General features: G+C 43.8%; 1 protein-coding gene and 1 long non-coding RNA gene across 8 annotated transcripts in view; one reads left to right on the top strand and one right to left on the bottom strand.

Moving 5' to 3' along the window:
• The window catches only part of LOC106587166 (zinc finger protein 536), a 180,279-nt gene that overhangs the window by 127,461 nt on the left and 27,529 nt on the right, over nucleotides 1–25,289 (top strand). The window lies entirely within an intron of this gene.
• Nucleotides 1–25,289, bottom strand: part of LOC106587308 (uncharacterized) — a 50,709-nt gene that overhangs the window by 19,885 nt on the left and 5,535 nt on the right. Inside the window, exons 2-3 of one of the 2 annotated variants that reach the window (XR_006762245.2) lie at nucleotides 10,028–10,070; nucleotides 9,792–9,907 (exon numbers count right to left, since the gene is read on the bottom strand). This is a non-coding gene — a long non-coding RNA (uncharacterized LOC106587308). Of the gene's footprint in view, nucleotides 1–7,225; nucleotides 9,908–10,027; nucleotides 10,071–25,289 lie in introns of those variants that run through there. The other variant, XR_014382815.1, reaches the window with a different exon arrangement.

Genomic DNA, 25,289 nt, shown 5'->3' with positions numbered 1-25,289 from the left:
ATATGTCCCACAGTTGTGTCAAGTTGACAGGATGTACTTTGGGTGGTGGACCATTCTTGATAAACACGGGAAACTGTCGAGTGTGAAAAACCCAGCAGCGGTGCAGTTCTTGACAAAAACTGGTGCACCTGGCACTTAAATCTTTAGTCTTGTCCATTCACCCTCTGAATGGCACACGTACACAATCCATGTCTCAATTGTCTCAAGGCTTAAAAATCCTTCTTTAACCGGTCTCCTCCCCTTCATCTACACTGATTGAAGTGGATTTAACAAGTGGCATCAATAAGGGATCATAGCTTTCACCTGTATTCACCTGGTCAGTCTATGTCATGGAAAGAGCAGGTGTTCATGATGTTTTGTACACTCAGTATATAACATCAGTGCTCATAATCGGGTGTGTGTGTGTGTGTGTGTGTGTGTGTGTGTGTGTGTGTGTGTGTGTGTGTGTGCGCCAGTGTTCAAGTTCCCTAGCCCCGGCAGGGAGGCTGAGTGGCTAAGCAGCATGTCAGCGTGTCAGAGCCCATGTAGCTGGAGCTCTTCTTGACCCGGTAACACTCACCTCTGTTTCACCCCTGCTAAATATTCACCATGCGTCTAGTGTTACAGTCACACTCACCTTTACCAGGCACAACAACACCGACCAACAACACCTCGCTAGGCTACATCGGTCTATGAGGCCCTGAGAACCTCCTAAGGAAACCCCTCTAACCCCCACAACCAGGGGTAGAGAAACAGATAGTCACCGGACCCGTCCTAACCCACCTCCCCTCTGTATGCACTGTGAGTGTTCCGCGGACAGGTCGTTCTCAGTTAAGGTGCACTCGTCCTCTGGTTCTCGGCTAGCTAAGCACAGCTGGGTGGAAGTGTGCCAAGCCTGACCCCGCCTCCTTCTCCACCCCCCACAACGCTCCGTCTCCTGGCGACATCTGCTCCAGAGACCTCTGGTTTACAGAGGTGACGGAATACAGTAAATACAGTAAACAGTCATTCAAAAACCCTTCGGGAAACATTCTCCAAAACTTCACAACGTGTTTCCGGAAATCAGGTACAGGTGACGGCAGTGCTGTTAGATATAGAAGTCCCGGTAGATGCATGGAACAGGAGATACTCTCGATGCGTGAATATGTAGAGTGCATGGATAATAGTCACGTCTACCTATCCCGTATAAAGTAGCAGAAAGTCTTCCTTAATAAATCCCACTAGCCCCTCCCTTCATCCGCTCCTGATCTCCTTATGGAGGGGTCTTCCATGGGGAATTGCAAGGAACATATTCTCCACAGTTATTTGAGGTGGGGGGTGGCAAGCTGTCCTGAAAATTCAATTCAGAACTGGCAAAATGTGATTATCTGAAGTGGGTTTGCATTAGGTTTGTATGCAAATAGAGCATAAATCATTAATATCGAAATTCTCGCCTGAATTTCGGCTGTCGAGCACATGGGCTGGGCTCGACAGAGAGCTGAGCGTCGTAAGTGGCTCTCTCATCATTAGCATGCCCAGAGCTAGGGGTGGGTCCTTCACACACACACAGACACACACACACACACACGCACACATTTCTCTAAATATATTAATGGCAAATCAACAGTGATCATTCCATTCCCTCTGATATCTCATTCGAGAGTGATTTCCAGTTGGTATAGTGTGTGGTACGGAGTGTAGTGTTAAGATTGCTATTGGTCCACTGTGTTGTTGAGGTCAGCCAATGTGGATGTGTTTCACACAGTCATTAGAACCACTTGGGATCGAGGCCTAGCTACAGTCATACACGATTAGGCCTGTACCGTTGTATTACTTAAACAGTGCAACATTTAAAAGTTATACAACAGACTGTACATCGTTACGGTGCGCACCTTTCTTTAACACTCACATGGTCTCTCGTCGGTTGAGATTGGCAGTCTGAAGAGGCCGCATTGCTGAACGCGTGGGTTAGGATAGGGCTTGGGTGGGCACGCTTAGGTGTTGCTGCTGGGAAAAATAGCATAACTCAAAGTGAAGCACCTCTCACAGGAGAAGGAGAGAGATAGAGACAGAGTGATGTATAGAGACCGAAAGCTACGCTCACATCACTTATACGCGTATCTCTGGCTTTCTGCGCACGAGGACACTCTGCGTGTGCCCTGTAGTGTCTGGGCTGCTGTCAACATGGTTCTTTGTTTGTTGTTGATGATTGTTAGATAAACGGTTATCTTGATTCGCCTGCTTTAGAAAAGTGAACAATTGCTTGTTTGGACAAGTATTAACCAACAACTCAGTGTCACGGTAATGGGGAATAGAAACATCCAATACCACGGCCAGGCTTTACATTTCCCTCTGTCCTTATCTATTGTTAAGCTACAGGGTGAGGCTGGCTCAGTGTAGCTAACAGACAGTGTCACAAAGGTGAGACTGGCTCAGTGTAGCTAACAGACAGTGTCATAAAGGTGAGACTGGCTCAGTGTAGCTAACAGACAGTGTCACAAAGGTGAGACTGGCTCAGTGTAGCTAACAGACAGTGTCACAAAGGTGAGACTGGCTCAGTGTAGCTAACAGACAGTGTCATAAAGGTGAGACTGGCTCAGTGTAGCTAACAGACAGTGTTATAAAGGTGAGACTGGCTCAGTGTAGCTAACAGACAGTGTCACAAAGGCGAGACTGGCTCAGTGTAGCTAACAGACAGTGTCACAAAGGCGAGACTGGCTCAGTGTAGCTAACAGACAGTGTCATAAAGGTGAGACTGGCTCAGTGTAGCTAACAGACAGTGTCACAAAGGCGAGACTGGCTCAGTGTAGCTAACAGACAGTGTTATAAAAGGTTCCAACAGGGTCATTCAGTGCTGCTATGCCACTCACATTATGATGTCCCTAGGGGCAAGGTCACCTGTCACTACCTCAAATTCTGATGTTTACCGCTAAGAGTGTACAGTAACTTACCGCTAAGAGTGCACAGTAACTTACCGCTAAGAGTGCACAGTAACTTACCGCTAAGAGTGCACAGTAACTTACCGCTAAGAGTGCACAGTAACTTAACGCTAAGAGTGCACAGTAACTTAACGCTAAGAGTGCACAGTAACTTACCGCTAAGAGTGCACAGTAACTTACCGCTAAGAGTGCACAGTAACTTACCGCTAAGAGTGCACAGTAACTTACCGCTAAGACGCTAAGAGTGTACAGTAACTTACCGCTAAGAGTGTACAGTAACTTACTGCTAAGAGTGCACAGTAACTTACCGCTAAGAGTGTACAGTAACTTACCGCTAAGAGTGCACAGTAACTTACCGCTAAGAGTGCACAGTAACTTACCGCTAAGAGTGCACAGTAACTTACCGCTAAGACGCTAAGAGTGCACAGTAACTTACCGCTAAGAGTGCACAGTAACTTACCGCTAAGAGTGCACAGTATCTTACCGCTAAGAGTGCACAGTATCTTACCGCTAAGAGTGTACAGTAACTTACCGCTAAGAGTGTACAGTAACTTACCGCTAAGAGTGTACAGTAACTTACTGCTAAGAGTGTACAGTAACTTACCGCTAAGAGTGTACAGTAACTTACCGCTAAGAGTGTACAGTAACTTACCGCTAAGAGTGCACAGTAACTTACCGCTAAGAGTGCACAGTAACTTACCGCTAAGAGTGCACAGTAACTTACCGCTAAGAGTGTACAGTAACTTACTGCTAAGAGTGTACAGTATCTTACTGCTAAGAGTGTACAGTAACTTACTGCTAAGAGTGCAGTCCAATCAGAATCCTCAGCCTCAGCACCCTCACCCGACTTTTGCCACTTAACCCAGACATTCCAGGGGCATGGAGGGCAGTGGCGTGTTCAGCTCGGTGACACGGTCAGGGGTAGCGCAGGCACTAGGGTTCAACAGGGTCAGTCTGTCAGCGTTAATGTTATAGCACTTGACGTGGAGAAGCAGGGCTGGCACACATGAGGATCCAAGGCAAATGTAGCTTCTGACGTTAGAATGGTAAGGCGCTGGTGGTATGTCTACTGTCGAGCATCTTCGGGGAGAAAGGCAGACCGATGGTGGGTGTAGGGGTGCAGGGATATAGTGGTGGGGGGGTGGGGGGGGTTGTATGTCTCCCCCTCTTGATAATAGTTCATAAGGGCATAACACCCCCTGCTGGAATTGCAGAGGAAGAAGAGGGAGAGAAGGAGGAGACAGAGTGGAAAGAATGAACGAGGAATACTGAGAGGTATTTTCGAGTGAGAGAAGGATCGTTGTCAAAAATAATATTTCTGGTGAGAAGACGTGTGAATCCACCATGTGGCCCTTTGGGTTTATCAATTTACAAAGCCCCTCAAATGCAGGCGCAGTATGTTCCCGATGCGCGCTGCACAAGTGGCTCATGCCAAGCTCGCACCGCGGGAAGTTCAGGAGGAGGAGTAGGAGGAGGAGGGAAAGAGAGAGAGAGAGAGAGAGAGAAGAAGAAGAAACAGCAAACACAGACACAGATTGCCTGTGTCAGGAACACAAACTATGTAAAAAAAATAAAAAAGTAAATGTATTCAAGCCTTCTCTGATATTTTTAGCCCTGAGTACAGCCTCCTCTGACAGCGTCGGTCTGCTAGCCTATGCTCGCGGGAGATTTTTCGGTTTCTTGTCAGGGGGTTGTGGGGTTGTAGGGTTGGTTGACTACTTAGTTGTAGCAGTGTTCATGTCACTGGTGGCCAATTACCTCTGTCAAGAGGGAGAGATTTGAAGGCGGCCCTCCCTGTGTGGGACTTGAACCCGCAATCGTAGAGGTTAGACGCAGGGTTGTGGTACTCCTGGGCCTGTCAGCCTCCCCTCCACTACTGAGCAGAGCCTGGTTCAAGCTCAGACCAGATTAATAAAAGGATCATGTGTGTGGGTCCCTCTGAACAGGTTCTTTAAAGTTATTATGATCATTAAAAACATAAGGTGCCTTTCCTTGACTGGGAGATGTCACAGATGTACAGGATCATAGCTGGAATTACAGCTCCGTTACTTTCTCTGTCGAGAAGAAAGCAGGGCTTTGCAGTTCAAACACTTCCTCTCATACTGCGACTCATACAGTCTCTCTCTCTCTCTGTCTCTCTCTCTCTCTGTGTCTCGCTCTCTAGTTCTCTTTCTATCTATTTCTCTCTATTTATTTCTCTCTCTTTCTGTCGTGCGCACAAACACGCACACAGGCGTAATCATACATTAGGATGCTGTAGTGAAATACAGTCTCTGAAACGCACCGTGCGCGCGCGCACACACACACACACACACACACACACACACACACACAGATTAAAGCCCGTGTTCTTTACAGCTTTTTCAATTTGCTGCTCAGTAATTACAAAAGCCACCTAATTCAGGGACCCATGGACTATTATAGGAAAACAGAGTGAGCGACAGTGATACCAGCATTCTCAGTCAGAGTCGAAAGATATTTATATATTTTCTGTGTTTTATTTTCTCCCTTACTGTGTAACCCTCTTAATACACTACGATAGGATGAAACCTGGTAATTGCCAATAATACTGTCCTCATCAGGTGGCTAATTATCATTAATTTGGTCTTTGTTAGTCTGTTAGTGTACAAACACAGCAACACAGCTCTGGCAAGTAGGGAGGGCTGGGTACAAACACAGCAACACAGCTCTGACAAGTAGGGAGGGCTGGGTACAAACACAGCAACACAGCTCTGACAAGTAGGGAGGGCTGGGTACAAACATAGCAACACAGCTCCGACAAGTAGGGAGGGCTGGGTACAAACACAGCAACACAGCTCTGACATGTAGGGAGGGCTGGGTACAAACACAGCAACACAGCTCTGGGAAGTAGGGAGGGCTGGGTACAAACACAGCCACACAGCTCTGACTAGTAGGTAGGGCTGGGTTAGCTCAATGCACTAAGACACCTGTGTGTGTGCTAACGGCCATGAGAGGCTGTCTCACACTGATGATGTGTGCTGAAATGAGTGAGATTGTGTTTAACACTAATGACATGCACTAATGTCAACGAGAACCTGTCTCACACTGATGAGCCCTTCTAAAAGTAGTGAGTTGACGAACTACCCGACTGGGAGCAACGCACTTCCTTCCCTGCATGGGTCAACCCAATGGGTCCCTGACCATTTTCACTGCTCCCCCCGTACAAAACATTGGTGAGATCAGCCTTCTGTGGATCGTTCCCACATCCATGGAGTCTTTATTTGAAAACATCGCTGGAGGGGGAAAGTTCTCCCACGATTAAGCTGTCTTGAGGATGTCGGTTTCTCTGAGTTTCTTAGGCGACAGACAGTGTTGACGATACTCTTTTTGTGCATTGTGCAGTGTGAGATGACGAGTTGACGGGTGAAGCGGAGGTGCTATTTCACATGTGCAATATTACCATTTTAACTTGCGCCGAGGTGAATTATCACCTTGTCACTCACCAGTGCAAATACGAGTTTCAAAGAGCAATTAGTTGTAATAGCTGTTGTCAACCCCTCTGGATGATACCTGTTGCTCTCCCTTAGCAGCTGTGGGATCTCTAAAAATATTTTCCCCCCCTTGCTAATTTCCCAGATATTAACTCTTCTGTGCTGAAAAGCTTTTGAAAGGCTTCATATTCTCTCCTTCTCTTTCTAGCTCGATTACCTTGATGATATTGGCCTCATCATTTCCTGAAAGTACAGCGAATGAAGTATCAAGTTCACCTCGGAAGAGAGAGAATGAATATCGGATGCTAACAACTACATGACAATTATTCTATTCATTATTTTAGAAGCGAGCGAGAGAGAAGAAAAAAAATCCAGGCTGGGATCTTGGGAGTTGCAGAAAGTAGCTGTTCCCATTCATACGGTAACGGATGCGTGTGTGTGTGTGTGTCTCTGTATGTGCGTGTGGGTGCATGTGTGCATTATATTCAATATAACAAAACATAAAACAATGGGTTATAAATTGGCCTTCCAACCCAATATACCGCATTTGATATGATTTTGCTTTCCATCTTGTTATTTCGGTGTTTGTTTTTCTCACTCCTGTAAGACTTTGTTCAAATTTGAGATATTCCTCTTACCGCTGGGGTTCTCTTCCCAAGGCGCCCTTAGATGTAAGGAGTCGGCCTCGGAGGGGTTTGTACTGATAAAGTAACTCTTCCTGCGAGAGCGCAGGTACACCACACGCGCAGCACAAACATAATAAGCGTACTTACACCGCCAGCCGACACATAATGAGAGAATGCACAGGAACTTCAATGACAACAGAGAGAGAGACGGGGAGAGCGGGTACAACGAGAGAGAGAGAGAGAAAAAAGAAACTATGTCACCTTTTATTCGCTCTATTATTCAACATCAATGGTACCGTAGCGTGATGCTAATGAAAAAAAAACACACTCAATAACACAAGTATAGACAGATAAGCAACAGAGGTGTTTTTGAAAAGTATACTGTGGCAATTAGGGACAAATAACTAGCCTTATTTCCGGTCTTGTTGTCTTGTGAAGGATGAACCAGACCACTAAGCCACGTTTGATTTTAAACATTTCAACAACAACAAAAAAGACGTTTCACGAAGAGGGAAACGTTATTGCCTAAAGAAATAAGCCCACATTATAACATTAGCTGTAAAAAAATTAAAAAAAATAAAAATGCACTTAATTCCTCTGTAGAGATGGAAATAAACAGCACCCGCTTTTGCATTGTTTCATGCAAATCCCATAGACTGGATTTAGAATGGTGCATTGTTTTTTGGGGGGAGAAATATGGGGGAGGTGGACTAGTTGTCGCTCTAATTACAGTCATTTAATCAGGATTACAAAGGTTACCTAGGATGAGGCTATAAGAGAGGCACTGCAAGGACATCTGCTTTACCGAAGATACAGGCATGTTATGTGTATGCTCTTGCTTCACGCCTGCCTTTTTGACGATGATTTCATGTTTGAAACAATTACATTCTTCTCAGACTGAGAAAAAAAGAGTGTTCTATTGTTTCCTCTCTCTCTCTCTCTCTTTCTGTCTCTTACTCATTTCTCTTCTCTCTCTCTGAGCCTTGTTAACTAGGAGCCAAAGAGAATCCATTTTAATCTGATTAATAACTTAGTTGATCACGTATAACCTAATTTTCATTCAGTGCTGCCCTTGTCCACAGAGTCATATACAAAATGACCTTTGAGTCGCCACGGCTACGATAAAGCACAATAAGCGCCATTGTACTGTCAAAAAAAACCTGAAGATGTTTTACATCATTACAAGACTTTAATGTTCCCATCTTTTCAAATGCGATGCCTTCCACAAAAGGCCACCCTCCAATTGAGGGGCCATTAGGCCTGGACTCGAGTTTCCTGGGGCTAGGAGATGGGAACAACTTTTCTCCTGCATTCACAGTAATATGAATCGTCCTTTTAAAACAGATATGGTTACATATTAGTTTTGAAAGGTACAGTAACTGCTCAGCTTAAGCTGTCTCCAACAGTGGGGCTTTTGTTTCCTGACAAACCTAATAACTGTCCCTTGATCCCATCTCTCTCTCTCTCTCTCTCTCTCTCTCTCAAGTTTGAAAAAATCAGAACGTTTACCATGTTCAATTTCTTGGTTGAGAATTTATAACTGATCGCCTGTTTCTCGCTTTATGTTTTTATGAAAAAAAAGTGCTTTTGACATCATCTGGATGAATCTGCATTTGATTTGCTGTTATGAGTAGCGATCCCAAAGGAAACCTTGTGAGATGGAATTATACCCAGAAATGAGAAACATAAAGAAAACACAAATACACACCGTCTCTCTCCCTTTCTCATTCTCTATCTCTCACTCTTTCTCTTTATTTCTCTCTCTGTGTTTTACACAAACACAGACACGCACAAAATAAGAATACAATATTAATGAAGTGGGCTGGGCTCTACATCCACCCATATGCTTCATCACTGAAGTAGCTTATTGCACCGTAGTGAGTCTGTAGTACTGCAGTAGCCTGCATGTTGTAAATAATCATTTGAATAATAATATAAAAGCCCACATGCATGCATACATTTGTGTATATACGCACAGTCTTTCATATGATTCAGCCACAAAGCTAAAAAAGAAACTCCATTTGATAACGTCGATGTGGCATTTTATTCACCATTAGAAACGTGTGCTGCTGTGTAGTTATCTGTTCTGAAACGTGGCCTCCTAGCTGAGGATGAATTCTGGGTTCAGGATTCACGAGGCAGAAACTCTTGTAAAATCAAGCCCAGCATGCACCAGTTTCCAGAAATTGTAAGAACTTTATGGTTAATAGTTTTTATTGGACGCGGGAAAAAAGGGTGGAGGGATTAAGATGTGGATTAACACCGTACTTTAAGATACATCTTTTTTAATGTGAAACCTCATCCCAGCTCATTCTGGGAAGCTTCTCTTATTAACCACGTTTTATACATCACCCTTTGTGTCCTATTTTCCTACCAACTTTAAGTACACGCTTTTGACGAGCTCCGCACCACTAGTTTTGCCAGTTATACAAACACATTCTTTAAGCTTTTAAACACAGAACAATGGCAAAGCGCATAGCTGTGCACATTAATGCGTTTGGAAATGGAGAAAAAAAAGCGAAATAGAAAAGAGATAAGCAGAGCTCGGCTGCACTGCCCTCCCTTCCTCATCCCTCCATCTCTCTCCCCCTCTTAAAAAAAAAGAAGCAAACCAAATCTCCCTCTCCATCGTCAAATCCAGGCTGATCTGTATGCCACAGATGCTAACAGACAAACATCATATTCCCGGGCTTCAGCCTCTCTAATTGACTGAACAAGGATTGGTCACACTTATAAGTAGCGTTCCATAATGGATTTCCTTGTTTGTGCGCTTTTAACTGGCAGTGCAAATGGAAGGCAAAATGTGTCTTTATTACCAAAAAACAACAGCGCTCCTTTTCCGTAAAGATGGTATCAGCACCTCTCTGTTTGTTGCAAGGTCAACGGAGGCTGACAGATGACAAACGATCTCAAGATGGCCGCATCATCTGTCCTGTTATTGTCGGGGGGGAAAAAAAATACAAGATGAATGCAACATCTTTTTTTTTCTTCTCTTTTTTAACATTTGAATCTCTGATCATGTAAAATGGGTGAGAGAGACTAAAATAGGCACCTGATTTTTCATGGCATGCATGTTGTCATCTCTCCTCCAAGGCCTGGGAGAAAAACGGAAAGAATCTTTCAAAATCTGCACTTATCATATTTCTGTATCACGAGGACTTGGCAAAAGACAGGGATTCAGTATTATAGACAAGCTGGTCATCAGATGGGAGTTGGGATTTATTTCTCTGTCTTTTCCCTCTCCCTCCTCCTCTCATTTGCTTCCCGTCCAAGATGTGTCTCATTTTTCCTACTGGACAGCTACAACAGAATGCTTGAGAACTCCGTGTCCTTGAGGACAGAACAACTTTTCATTTTAATAATTTGATAGATTTGTTTTCTTCTTCTTCTTCTTCTTCGTTGTTATTGTTTTCTTTTTGTCTTTTCTGCCTCATTATTTGCAATATGGATGAACAATAAGTGGGAAAGAATTCTGCTAAACTTCAACTTCAACAATGACGGCCACTTTGGCAAAACACTAAGTTCGTTTTTTAATTACCTGACTTTCTAATGCTGTTGTCATCTCCGAGACAATAGCCCTTTTCTCTGATGTTTTTATTATGTTCTCATTTGGATGGCTACACTCTGCAGGCAGTCCGTGCATACTGCATACCCCCCCTCCCCATCACATCCCCCCCACTGTACACTACCTCCCATCCCTCCCCACACTTCCATACTTTGTTTTTTTAGGATGTTTAATTGCATTAAGAGACGTATCGAGAGAACTAGACAAAGTGTCATCGCTTTTTAAAACACAATTAGGTAACACCTCGTCAGGGCTTCTGTCTGGCGTTGTTGACAGGCCCGTGAACAATCGTGGCAACATCGCCTTGCATCTGCTGGCGTTGTGCTCGTCAACAGGATTGACAGCCGTTTCATGGAGAGAACCCTGCCGATCCCTGCCATGTCCCAAGCTCGTCAGCCTGTATTTTAAGCAAATCAATAAGCTGCAAGGTGTGGTGTGCAGGATGTAGGCAGACGAGGACTAGTGGATTTCACTAGTGCTAATGAATCTGTTTCATGATCAACACTGTTCCCCCCCTCTTCCTCCTCTTCATCTGACAAAATGAAAAGCCTGCTTGTTAATTTGAAAAACAACATTCAGCAACTTTATCAAAAGTAGAGGAAAAGAGAGCATTTGGGCAGCAGTCTCTCTCTCTCTCTCTCTCTCTCTCGCGCTCTCTTTTTTTTTGGAAAGTGTAGCGCAGCATACCTGAAGTTTTAGAAGTAGATTCTATGTTCCAGACTGTTAGCTTGAGGCCATCATCATTGTTTCATCAGACGGTTTGATAGAAATGCACATGATGCTGATGATGATGACGATGGTAATGATCATGATGATGATGAGACAGTGCAGACCCAGTGTTTTCTGGCTGCCCATCTGCCTGATTAAAAAGCTCATCCTTATCACAGGATTCACTTTAACTAGGTCTGAATGGGAAAGAGATTTTCAAAAATATAGACGCCAAACATTTTTTGGGGGGAACTGCTATAATTTGGTTAGCGCTACACAATCTTAGGCTCTGAATTCATTCAAATACGTCCTCGTTAATGTCGTCACTTCCGTACTGGGCAGAGTTGGATTCACTGATACAATTAAATGAATTGAACAAGGGCCATTGGCTTTGGCTGAATGCAGAGGCAGCAATATTGGATATTACAACTAGGAGCTGACGCAGGAAGACAAAGCATATGGAGGTAAAAGTAATGATCATCTACAAATATCCATATGAGAGTGAGCCAATGTTTAAGAAGATGTATGGCTATTGATGTTTAAATAACAGTAGTGTCATGAAAAAAAAGAAAAATATATATATTTTCTCACTGTGTCCACCACTTAATCGAACACCCTCGAGAGGCACAACACTCGAGCTCGGGGTAAGATAAAACACAACCTTTTTGTATGCCTTGTGAACAAAACCATAAATAAATATATAACCAGTTAGTATTATGCAGGTTCGCTGTGAAAAGCATTATCTGTCTGGCATTGCCTTCCTCCTCAAGAAAATAATATTTGACAGTGCAACTCCCTGATGAAAAAAATTGTAAAAAGTTCTGACTTCAAAAGTGTTTACTCCCCATGTTTTTTAATTTGTCTGGGCATATGCAGTGTATTTGCACTTCAAATACCTGTATTTGAAGCAGGTGGTTTAAATGCCAAGAAGCGAATTGATGACAATCAACCATGAGCATCAGGGGAACTCTTCTTGCGGCTGACATTAAAACTAAACGAACAGCAGCTAAACAAACACATACAAATAGAACTCCAGCCTCCACCCTACCTCATTCTCTTTCTCTCTCTCTCTCCAACCTCTCCTCGCTCGCTCATATTTTAATATTCCTGTACATCTGAATATCAGTGCGTATAGAGCTGGATACACAGCCTTGTGTTTAAACAGACTGTGGCTCAGTGGTTTAAAAAATAAAAAGTAGAAAATAAACAGGGTTTGGGCTGAGAGGAATATATTCAGTGCCAAACAGCGCCAAACCCCCCCCGCTCCCCATCTACCCCCGGTCCCCCTCGCCCACCCCTCTCTCTTTTCATCGCTTCCATATTCATTTCTGGAATTTACAGTAAATCCAATAGCTGTCAATCATGAATTAAAACTCACATTTTTACAACGGGAGGAAACAGCTGCTTCAACATTTACAGCAAGACCACTCTAAAATATTAAAGGCATGTCACCACCACTGCAAGGCCCTACATCGGCAACCATCTGTTTTCTATTAAACATTACACCAAACACTGCTATTTCCCTACTTTTAGAGCCACACAGGAAAACAGAATTGACAGTAAAACCTTGACGTGATTTGTTTTTGCTCACACCCGATCCAAAATGTCAAAAGCAAAAAAAAAAATGTTTATAGAAATCAGCTAGCTAAAGAAGGTCATGCTAAGTGACCCAGACAATATGCCGATGGTTATCAACAAGACTAGAGTCTCTTTAATGACTTTGTTCATTCCCGACTTTCAGATTTGATTTCCTTTCTTTCCCATCGTTTTCTCATGTGCTCACACGGGGGGCGTGGAGTCATAGAGGGTCTGATGTGCTGCGATGACATTTGAGGCCCTGGCGCCCTGTAAGGACGGAGAGAACACAGAGTGCGTGGCTTCTGAAAGGGGATGCTGAAATATTCTGTTACAGACGAGCGGAGGAGAATTATGGTCGGTGTCAAAGGTAAACAATTACGACGTCGTGAGTCACTTTTTGGAGCAGGCGTGAAGGAAGACCATTTCGCCATCTTAATAGGTCATTTCCTTTGTCTTCTGAGTGATATTTCACATGTTGCCTTAATCAGGGTGGTCATTTTCAAAAAGGGCAGCGAGAGACAAAACCTTGGCTGTGGATACTATGTCAGTGTTTTTCAAGCAACTTTTTGTTCAAATAAAAGGACTGACAATTTAGAACGATGTACGGATGGATTTCGAAGACTTTTTCCCCGCCCCTCCTCTCTTAGTCTATCTTCTCAGCAAAGCTTTTGTCCACTTCAGTTTGTTGTTTTGGTGCCTGTTTTCCCGAACGACGGCGTTGGTTGGATCTGCTGAAAGATGTCCCTACATCAGGGGGATGTGATGTCACTGACAGTGTGCGGTTCATTAGGATCCCAGTGCACTGCGAGTGACAGAAACACTCTGATTAACAAGCTCTCTGTTTTTCTCTCTTTTTTTTTTGTCCCTCCTTTTTTTTCTCTTCTTCTCGAAATGAGAACTCCCGTCGCTCCAAACGACATTTCTCGCTCTCCTTCTCCGTGTCTCTCCCTCCCTCTTTCCTCCTCTCATCCTGTCGAAGATGGCAGGAGTCACAGGTGTGTGGCAATAATTACACATACACTCAGGAAAATAATGTCATTTCCCCCATTTAATAAGTCCCCTGTAAAATGCGAAGGGGTGCCCATGAGGAGGGGATGCTTAAATCTTATCTGATACACCCCCACTAACTTAATCATATGGCTCTTAAGAGCAGGGCACGGGCAGCTGGGGCTCCGTAATATGCATGCAATATGTGTGTAAAGCGATATGCTTTAATTTTGAGCCCACTTTAAGCAGCAACAAAATCTGTTTATAAGGGAGACAATTACAATAGGAAAAAAGCAGTTAACTCTTTCATTCCGACCGTGACAAAGGACATCTGTTTTGTCTCACAGTTGTACTGTATATCTAATATTTAGGTTGAGCATTTCTTCACGGTAATGTCAATATTCTATGATTTCTGTCCATCACTGTATACTACTCTACATTTCATTCGAATAATGGACCTTTTAGAAAAAGCAATTACAGCCAGTATAGGCTTGATGTAGAATTATTGCGTGATTATAATCAACGCAATTATGATTATGGGTTTATTGTGATTAAAATACGCTTGAAAGGTAGGGAACAACTCTACGGGGTTCAGCAGTGGTGTCGTGGAGCGGTACCATCTAGTGTGTCAGCAATGGGTGCTACCAGAGACCATTAGGGAAGAGAGCGAGGGCAAGAGAGAGAGAGAGTAGTGGGGAGGCAGTAGGGGCTTTGGGGGCGAGGAAGGGTGGTGGGGGGGGGGGGGGGGGACTTCAAAAAGCCTCCGACTCAAGCTGCCGCTGGCCCTGACCACTCCACAGATGCTTTTGTTCATCTCTCTCGTTCTCTTCTAACCCCCCCCCCCCCCCCCTCCTCTCTTCCCTGTGTCTTTGGTGATACACTGGGAGCGAGGATATCAAAGTAGAGCTGTCTGTTAAGACTTCAAACCAGGCCCGTCCGTCAACCCCAATCATATCTGCGCCCGAAACGGAAGGCTCCGACTCGAGTGGAATATTTGATCTGTCCTCTTCAGGAGGATCAACAGTCAAAAACGCCAGTGAGCGTTAAAGATGGGGGAGGAAGCGGGCACTGGGGGGCGCCCAGCCATGAAAACACCCCACTTGACTTCAGAAAGGCCAGTCTGTGCACATAAAAGTCAGACATATTCTCCTCAATGCTGGAGATGTATATTTAACGTCTGACACATGTAGCTTGTAGGATACGAGGCCCGACAACATTTTCCTATTGGGCATCTAACATCAGAGCCTGTTGCGTGTCACTTGAGAAAGTTCCTCATTCTAAGTGGAGTGCTTTTTCTCATTAAACGCAACGACAAATCCGTGTCTCTCTATCTCTCTCCCCCTCGCACTCTCTTCCTCTATCTTCATCGGCATCTCTATCTGGATCTCAATATCCCTGTCTCTTATCTATCTCCTGTATCTATCTTTATTTCAGTCTATCTATCATCCAGTTATTCATAGACATTGATATGTGTTTCCAGGAGGGCGGGTGCTGGTGGTATAGTTAGCTCTTAAATCCCCTGGCTATGAGATCAGACTACATAATTACCTATCGCATTAAAGCCTTTTATGTCCAGGAGACTTAGGCCCTGCTCTTACTCACATAGGGCAGTGCTGTAGCAGCTGGTGGCATTAGTGGCACCAGAGTATGCCCAGGGCCGGCATTTCTTGACGGGGACTAACTGACGGTGGTGCCCCCTGGGCCCTCACTATCCCACAATCTATAGGAGGTGGGGTGGATGGATGGACGGGTGGTCTGGATCAATAGTGCAGTACGTGGATTTTTTTTAGGGCGTCATGTTCCGTTGGATTCAGTCCCCAACAACCACGTCAATCCATTGAGACGGACTCTGTCTTCATGATATGCCCTCGTCTTCAGTCAATCAGTCGGCAATCGTCCTACCAAGCTGAAGCACAACCCGGGCACATCCGTCTCCTCATAACCCTATCCCCAGAAACACCCCGCATCCTCTTGTGGGCACGTGTCATGCTACGGGAACAGACGCAAGGGGCTTATATCTTTCCTATGACTAGTCAGTCTATTATACTTTAAGCCCTGGTGAACGTGGCGTTAGTGTATCGAGTACCTTCCTAATCTGTGGTTTCCGGTCTGCTGCACTTTCCATGTGTTCCAGGAAGTGCCAGATTACAAGCACACGCAGTGGTCAATGCTCATCACGCCACACCATATATATATATATATATATATATATATATATATATATATATATATATATATATATATATATATATATATATATATATATATATACTGTAAGTCCCTCTCTCCTTGTCCTGCTAATATGATGTAATTAGAGCAACTGATTTATATGCTAATCGGAGGCATGGCAACTCACAGAGCTGCTTATGAACACACCGTCACCTGCTTAGGCCACCATGTGTCAGCAGCACACCTTAGCCATGTGACTACAGGTCCAGTCGCTATGGTCTTTCAACTGTTCTTATGACAAGCCCCACAAAGGACTGTAAGTCAATGCAGTTGTTTCAGAGGAGGCCTGAACTACTGTAATGCGATATATGTCCACAACTTTGGATAGGAGAAGACATATGCTCATGTACAGTCACATTTTTTAACATTTGTATTTATTTAACTAGGCAAGTCAGTTAAGAACACGTTCTTATTTACAATGACGGTCTAGGAACAGTGGGTTAACTTCCTTGTTCAGGGGCAGAACGAACATATTTTTGTCTTGTCAGCTCGGGGATTCGATCTAGCAACCTTTCGGTTACTGGCCCAACACTCTAAGCACTAGGCTACCTGCCGCCCCTATAATATAATTCAGACAGATGTATACACACGTAGCATCAGCTTGACAACAGTGTTCTCTAATATGAGCAGTTATTCAGGTGTACAAGGGAAGGAATTTCAAATATAGGCGTCTTTAGCCCCTTCAGTTTTTTTCTTCTTCTCCACTCTGCAACTTGTCAATTACGGAGACAAGAAGGAGTGGATTGGGGATGTTGCTGTTTAAGGGTGGGAGGTTATAGGGATGGATGCGGTTGTAAATTGCTCTGCATCTGCTGCTGTGTCCCATGAAAGTGAAGAATATACTGAATCTGATTTCCTGACATGCTACGACAAGCCAGCCCCTTATGAACCGTCTCCAAGGATTGTTAGTGTTAAAAAGGAACGGTGTGTTCTGTGTGTATGTGTTTATAGATGTTCACTTGTGTGTGTGGTCATTGTAGTAGCTTTCAACATGAACAAACAAACAAATTAATACATTTCAATAGCGTACAGATTTGGGGAGGGGGGGGGGGGGGGGGGGGAGTAGGGGGGGGCTCATTTTAGTAACAGATGTCCACGCAGTGGCTGGTAGGACAGCACTTCACCATCAACACGTGTTAAGTGACAGTGACGGACAGCAGGCAGTCTATTTAATAATTCAATATATTGTAATATTTTTCTCTCTCTCTCTCTCTGTCTGTTTTTACACTGACGGCAAAATCCAATTCCGCGTCAAGGTTAGGATTACACAAATCTGCATTAAATATGCCATTTTTGGGATGGAAAATACTGACACAGATTGTGGCTTTTGTTTGTCTGTTAATTTCTTTAGTATGTGTGCCTATACGTTGATCATGTATCTGGGTTGAGTAATTAACATGGTGATCTACTTACACACAAACATACACAGATACTGTACCATGCGCCTTATATATACTAATGGATTTTCAGGCCCGTGCCACCACATTCCCAAGTGTTTTTCTATCAGTTTATTTTTTGGGAGGGGGGGGGGGGGAGTACTGTAATCAGATGACTAAAAAGGCAAAAGACAAAAGGGGAGAGTAGACACAGGTCTTTACATTTCCCCAGCACAACGATGTGGGTAAGTGAGCCTCAACTGACCAGAAATGATTTGCCTCTGTCTGTTAGACACGTAATGGAGTCATTTAACTAGTCAAATTAGGAGCTGCAGAGATGCCGCATGCTTCATTACTGGGTTCCAATGGGCACCATTTTACATTTACGTCAGGAATAATTTCAGGGCAAATTAATGTTTTTATTGTCTTTCGAAAATACACCCACATGCTCCCAGGCTCACCACATCTAAAAGTTTAGCACCACCTAGAGGTCAGAGACGGGCACTGAGAGGGAACTCCAACCCAGCAGAGTTGTTAGGTTAAGGGGGTATCATGTTTAGATGATAGCCAGTCAGTCCATTCTTAGATCCAAACTCTAAATCAGAAGCATGTGATGGAGGATGTAGAATGTGTCCACCAGCGTGGGACATCAAACTCTGAGTCTGTGAGCGACAGTGCTGAGGGCTCTGGGACCTGTCAGCAGGAGGCTTTGACACGTCTGATTACAGACAAGAAGCAGGCCCCGTCCAGAATACAGACTAACCACGTTTTGGGTTTCTACACTATTTCTATTGGGCATGTGGTGAAAGTTACCACAGGATCAGTTCTTTCCATCCAAATCATTATTTAAATCAACTCTGGATTTGATCAAATCCTCATAGAAGTTTTTGAGTTTAAAATATCTGTTTTGGACACAGTTGATAGACTGTCGTGGTGTTCCAGCAGAGAGCTCTAGCAGTATCCATTAAGATACTTTAGATGTGGAAGTACATGAGCAAACCATAGGCACCTTTGAGTTGGCTGCTGATTTATATGTCCTGTTGAAATCCCATGCGAGAGGAATTACTAAAACAATCTACAGTTGAAGTGGGAAGTTTACATACACTTAGGTTGGAGTCATTAAAACTCGTTTTTTGACCACTCCACAAATTTCTTGTTAACAAACTATAGTTTTGGCAAGTCGGTTAGGACATCTACTTTGTGCATGACACACGTAATTTTTCCAACTATTGTTTACAGACAGGTTATTTCACTTATAATTCACTGTATCACAATTCCAGTGGGTCAGAAGTTTACATACACAAAGTTGACTGCCTTTAAACAGCTTGGAAAATTCCAGAAAATTATGTCATGGCTTTAGAAGCATCTGATAGGCTAATTGACATCATTTGAGTCAATTGGAGGTGCACCTGTGGATGTATTTCAAGGCCTACCTTCAAACTCAGTGCCTCTTTGCTTGACATCATGGGAAAATCAAAAGAAATCAGCCAAGACCTCAGAAAAAAACATTGTAGACCTCCACAAGTCTGGATCATCCTTGGGAGCAATTTCCAAACGCCTGAAGGTACCACGTTCATCTGTACAAACAATAGTACGCAAGTATAAACACCATGGGACCACGCAGCCGTCATACCGCTCAGGAAGGAGACGCGTTCTGTCTCCTAGAGATGAACGTACTTTGGTGCAAAAAGTGCAAATCAGTCCCAGAACAGCAGCAAAGGACCTTGTGAAGATGCTGGAGGAAACAGGTACAAAAAGATCTATATCCACAGTAAAACAAGTCCAATATTGACATAACCTGAAAGGTCGCTCAGCAAGGAAGAAGCCACTGCTCCAAAACCGCCATAAAAAAGCTAGACTACGGTTTCCAACTGCACATGGGGACAAAGATTGTACTTTTTGGAGAAATGTCCTCTGGTCTGATGAAACAGAAATATAATTGTTTGGCCATAATGACCATGTTATGTTTGGAGGAAAAAGAGGGATGCTTGCAAGCCGAAGAACACCATCCCAACAGTGAAGCACGGGGGTTGCAGCATCATGTTGTGGGGGTGCTTTGCTGCAGGAGGGACTGGTGCACTTCACAAAATAGATGGCATCATGAGGGAGGAAAATTATGTGGATATATTGAAGCAACATTTCAAGACATCTGTCAGGAAGTTAAAGTTTGTTCACAAATGGGTCTTCCAAATGAACAATGACCCCAAGCATACTTCCCAAGCTGTGACAAAATGGCTCAAGGACAACAAAGTCAAGGTGTTGGAGTGGCCATCACAAAGCCCTGACCTCAATCCTGTAGATTATTTGTGGGCAGAACTGAAAAAGTGTGTGTGAGCAAGGAGGCCTACAAACCTGACTCAGTTACACCAGCTCTGTCAGGAGGAATGGGCCAAAATTTACCCAACTTATTGTGGGAAGCTTGTGGAAGGCTACTCGAAACGTTTGAGCCAAGTTAAACAATTTAAAGGCAATGGTACCAAATACTAATTGAGTGTACAGTATGTACATTTCTGACCCACTGGGAATGTAATGAAAGAAATAAAAGCTGAAATAAATCATTCCCTCTACTGTTATTCTGACATTTCACATTCTTAAAATAAAGTGGTGATCCTAACTCACTTAAAACAGGGACTTTTTACTAGGATTAAATGTCAGGAATTGTGAAAAACTGAGTTGAAATGTGTTTGGCTAAGGTGTATGTAAACCTCCGACTTCAACTGTACATGTTTTTAATACCCGCTTAAGAATTTTTAAATTAGTTTTTATTTTTATGGAACTCAGTTTAATCGTCTGCTTGTTTCCTCATCTAAGCGTTCTCTTTGCCGTTTGTTCTCCACCGCTTGCATTTATGTTACGCTAGATTGTAGCCGTATTGTATTATGCTGATTGACAGGCAAGGATGTTTGTGTGTGTGTGTGTATGTTTGTGTTTGTATGTCTTTTTGACTATACACACACCACCCTAGCCCCCCCCTCCCCTTTTTTCCAGACCTTGTTGTGTGCTTGACATTCTGTCGATATCGTTACACCAAACGCTGGACTGTTTGATCCCGTGTTTGGCTGGCGCGCTTTTTAGCTGGAGAGGCTGTGTTTGTTCACTGCCGCAGAGCCGTGTTTCTCTTGCCTCTGTTTAAAGGCGTCCACCCGCCCGCCCCAAAAGTTCACTCCTGTCTCTCTGCGATAACCCAACAGTCCAACCAGACAGTACGCCTGCTCGGTTTCATACGTTGATATAAAAGCATGTCAGATCTCTGTTAACCGGTTACATTTACAGATAAGAGAATTAAGATGTGATACTAGGGGTTTGAAATAACCTCAACTTAAAGTTACTCGATGCATTCACTGATCTCTCTACTGGTCCGACTTCTGTCAGTCGAACAGTCAGCCCCTCCTCTCTTTATCTTCTTTGTCCACAAAGAAAAGGAGAGGAGAGACACATTCTCCATCTTCTGTTGCAGTTTTGTTTTTAATTCTGTCTGTTCTATATTGATCCTGAGTGTGGCTGGTTATCTTTGCATGGTGGGCAGTTATAGATGAATACACAAAGCCTTTCATTTGGACAAGGGATCATTGTGCTGTCATCCTCCCACGCCTGGAGAGCAGCGAGAAGGCAGGGGGGCGAACGGCAGCCATCGATGTGCCTTCCCGTCATCCGAGGGCATCACGTTAGTCTGAAAGAAATATCTGGGCATAGTTGCTTGAATACAGAACTTAAAATGCCCTTGCTTGACCTTTATCTCAATATATTTGGGGCATTTATTATGGATGGATATGATCAGGTTTTTGCTGGTAGGGTTAGTTCAACAGTGTGCTTCTGGCGGTCACTCCATAGTTCCAGAAGGCACTCTGCAGGACTTCACCAGGCACAGAATTCTGGGAGAACTGCCCAGGGGTTCCGTCTGACCTCACGAGTTAAAAGGAAGCAGCATGAGATTGAGAGAAAGAGCGAGAAAAAGAGAGAGATGCAGACAGAGAGAGGGAACCAGAGAGAGAGAGAGCAGAGAGAAAGGGAGACCAGGGAGAGAGGGCTTGTGATCAAGAGAGGGAGGGGAGGGGGTTAATGTCATCCACTCTGACAGTTGTGTGGGGTGACATCTTGAGGGTTCTGGTCCCATCCACTTCAGGCCACTCATCGACTGGACTGTACAGCCCACTGTTTCCCACAGCCCCCTGCACCAGATGCTCATAATTACTCTTAAAAAAGGTAATATTGTAAAATGAATGCTGTGCTCTCTCCCTGAGGGGAACAAAGAAGCCTTATTATACAACCTCGTCAGCTCTCCTGTGTGTCTCAGCGCTGTACAATCACTGTTTTCAGCAGGATAAACAGCATGTGGTAAACGGAGAGAGAGAGAGAAAACGACAAAGGAAAAGTGGTTGTCTCAGCCATCAAACGGCAGTCTCTAAGTGTAACTTCTGCTCTTAATTTGTTCAAAAATATGTCTTCTCTGTTCTCAGTTCTTTGCAGTTTGTTTAATTTATTTGAGGTGCAGAAACACACACACACACACACACAAGCGTGCGCGCACACAAACTCGCCGCTAAGTCGAGAGACGTCTTCTCATTGGGAAATCTTTCAATAAATCAATGTGGCTTTAAACACATTTCCCCCGTGACATCACTGAACTGGTAAGAACTGAACTAATCTCTGTTGAGGCTGTCGGAGAGCTTTGAACAAAATCTAGTTTGCATCTCTCAGCAAGGTTATTTGTCAATGACTTATAATCCCAGGTACATTTCCCGAGTTTTTATATTAGAAACGGGTAAATGGTTCTCATGTCTGATGTTTCTCAGCCTTGGGAAAAGAGAGAGAAGGCTAAGGAACAAAAGAAATGTTATGGATTTCAATGTCAGAACAATGAGAGGAGTGAGTGATCAAAATAGGACTGTTTCTGCATTGCCTTTAGACTTGTTTCTGCATTACATTTAGACTTGTTTCTGCATTACCTTTAGACTTGTTTCTGCATCACCTTTAAACTTGTTTCTGCATTCCCTTTAGACTTGTTTCTGCATTCCCTTTAGACGTGTTTCTGCATTCCCTTTAGACGTGTTTCTGCATTACCTTTCGACTTGATTCTGCATTACCTTTCGACTTGATTCTGCATTACCTTTCGACTTGTTTCTGCATTATCTTTAGACTTGTTTCTGCGGTAGCTTTAGACTTTTTCTGCATTACCTTTAGACTTTTTCTGCATTACCTTTAGACTTTTTCTGCATTACCTTTAGACTTGTTCCTGCATTATCTTTAGACTTGTTCCTGCATTACCATCCTGGAAATGAGTAAACTAATGACAATGTTGATCATATTTTATACTTTTGAAATGTGCGCCATAGAAACTGAAGAACCCTGTATTTTTGAGTTGTTCAATCAATATGTCTGGAGAGTAAACTCCACTTTCATCTCTCCTTACTGGCCAAACACTGGTTGAATCAGCGTTGTTTCCACATCATTTCAATGAAATTACGTTGACCCAACGTGGAATAGATGTTGAATTGACGTCCGTGCCCAGTGGGTCCTTTCTCATCCTTATCTCAGTCATGTTGTCTACCTGTACTGTAAGACACAGTCCACATCAGACAGAGTGTCATGCACAGAGCAATGAAGTGTTCCTCTTGAGGGTGTCACTACCTTGTCTAGTCCCTCCAAGGGCACGGTACTGGCCAAGAGCAGGAACAATCATCACCAAGGCTTTACCTACTTGGTAATTTATGAGGACTCAATTAGAAGCGCACACAAAGTAATGATTCTGAAAAACACCTCGTCCGTGTTGTGAAATTTTATGTTCCGCTTTCTGCTTATTAGAACCGCCACCCCAGCTTCATAAACAGTGTTTGGAGATAAATAATTGATATTACACATTATCGCTCCGGAGCGAAAGAGAACATCTCCTTTTTTTTGGCTGTGGTGAGTTTGCGTAGGGGGCCATTTCACTACAGAGGCCCCACCTCCTCTTCCATTCCCCCCCGCCCCACCCAACCTCTGAAAAAAAAGGAGAGAACTTTAACAGGACGCGTCCCCTTGTGCAACGTTCCTCAGTGATCACATCTTCATACGTCGAAAGTCTTTCTTTGATTTGCCTTCGCTCTCCGAATCTGTTTCCCTTTTCACACACAATCTCACGGAAAACTTTTGCCATATCTGTCATCTCAAAACGGAGTCTTGGTCTCAGATGAATAGTTTTGATCTTTCTCGACTGTTTACGGCCGCGTCAAGTGAAAAAAAAATAAAAAAAAGACTTGCTGTAAGTGCTTCCACCAGCACTGAATAGTTTGACATCTTGCTCTCTAACGACGTCTTTAAAGTAAATAAAAAACTAAACAACGGCCTAGCCTGCAATTAAACTGATCTGAATATGACATGTTTGTACCGGAGTGATTTCTCTTCGCCCTTTTCATGTATCGTTTTTTTTTTTTAAGGGGTTTCTGTGTGTGTGTAATATTGTACGGGCTGTGTCAGATCACAAAGGGACTGTAGCCGGGGTTGATAGCCTCTGGTCACGGCTGCTTTAGTCCCTCCGTTCTCACTGACTGTTTAAGGCTAGACAGTGGCGTTCGTCCACCGTGGGCCGAAGGACGCACACACAAAGCCACACCTAAACCTGAAGAGGCTGCCTTTCACACTACCTCCCAACGCTCCGCCACACACGTACCCTGAGAGCTCAGTAATATGTCATACAATTCCACATCTATTCTCCCCACGCTGAGGTCACATGTTACAGGCTGACTGAGAGGGGTAATAGGAAAGATCCTAGTGGGAGGAGCTGGTCTAATCATGAAGAGCAGGGTGTCACTGCTTAAGGCCTGCGGTTAGAGATACTGTGCTGTAGCAGAGGCTAAGGATTCACCAGGAAGTAAAGTCCAAACAGTCCACTAGAGATTTTTTTTTTAATTGCTTCATATGGTGTTAAACTCACTGCCCCAATGTAGATGTGTACTATAATACCTCTCAAGTTGAATTGGGCTTCACCAGAACAATAATAATCTGTAATTGTTCTTGAGTTAAAAACAGAGATGGTGTCTGTCAGTATATTTGGACATGTCGTCCCCCCCCCCCCCCCCCCCATTTAAAGAAGCTGTAGAATTAACAACCTGTGTACGTCAAACGTAGTTGCAGAAGAAAATCTTCTGTTTCTTTCACTGTTTCTGTTACTGGAGCGGAAACAATGAGCCTTCTGGAGGTGCTGGCTGACCATTGCAGAGTAAGAGAGGGAGGGAGAGGAAGACTGAGCCGGAGAAATAGGAGGGGGGGGGGGGGGGGGTCCTGGAAGGTTTCGTATATCATAATTATCCCGTTAAGCAACGGAGGGGTTCCCTTCGGGAATTATTCTTAAATGGAGGATTTGCAACGAGAATGGGTCAGAAATGCTTCCAGCAAGCAGGAAATCCTGTTTTCATTTACATAATCATATCACCACTTCTCTTTGGTCCTTTCTTAAAGGCGGATGCTAATTCACAGCCCAGCTTTTGTAGGTTTAAAGCTGTTGTTGTTTTTATTCCCTCTAATACGTGTCCCCTCACTGCCAGAGCTTCTCTAAGTCTACTCACTTTTTGACCTTATTCTAAACATCTTCTTTGAGCCCTTTTGGCTCTTCTTTTCTCGAGCACATATGTGAAAAACAGAAACATAAATAAAAGTTGATTCATGAATAGCGCTGTCTTAATTGAGACCCAGTAAGAGTAAGTAGCAGATGTTATACCGGGAACTGTTGAATCATCAGAGACCAGAGGAAGTCTGCAAAATCATATTAAAAAAAACAAAAAACAAGCCAGGTGCTCGTGATTTTCCATTGCAGCACACTGTGGTGATGTGGGAGGCAGAACGGGGGGAAAGGAGGAGGAGGATAGGAAGAGGGATCAACAGAGAAAGTGCTA

This window comes from Salmo salar, chromosome 26 (assembly GCF_965601325.2).
Source record: "Salmo salar chromosome 26, fSalSal1, whole genome shotgun sequence".
Taxonomy (NCBI): Eukaryota; Metazoa; Chordata; class Actinopteri; order Salmoniformes; family Salmonidae; genus Salmo; species Salmo salar.
The sequence above is the reverse complement of the archived record's forward strand: the minus strand, read 5'-3'. Positions and strand labels throughout refer to the sequence as shown.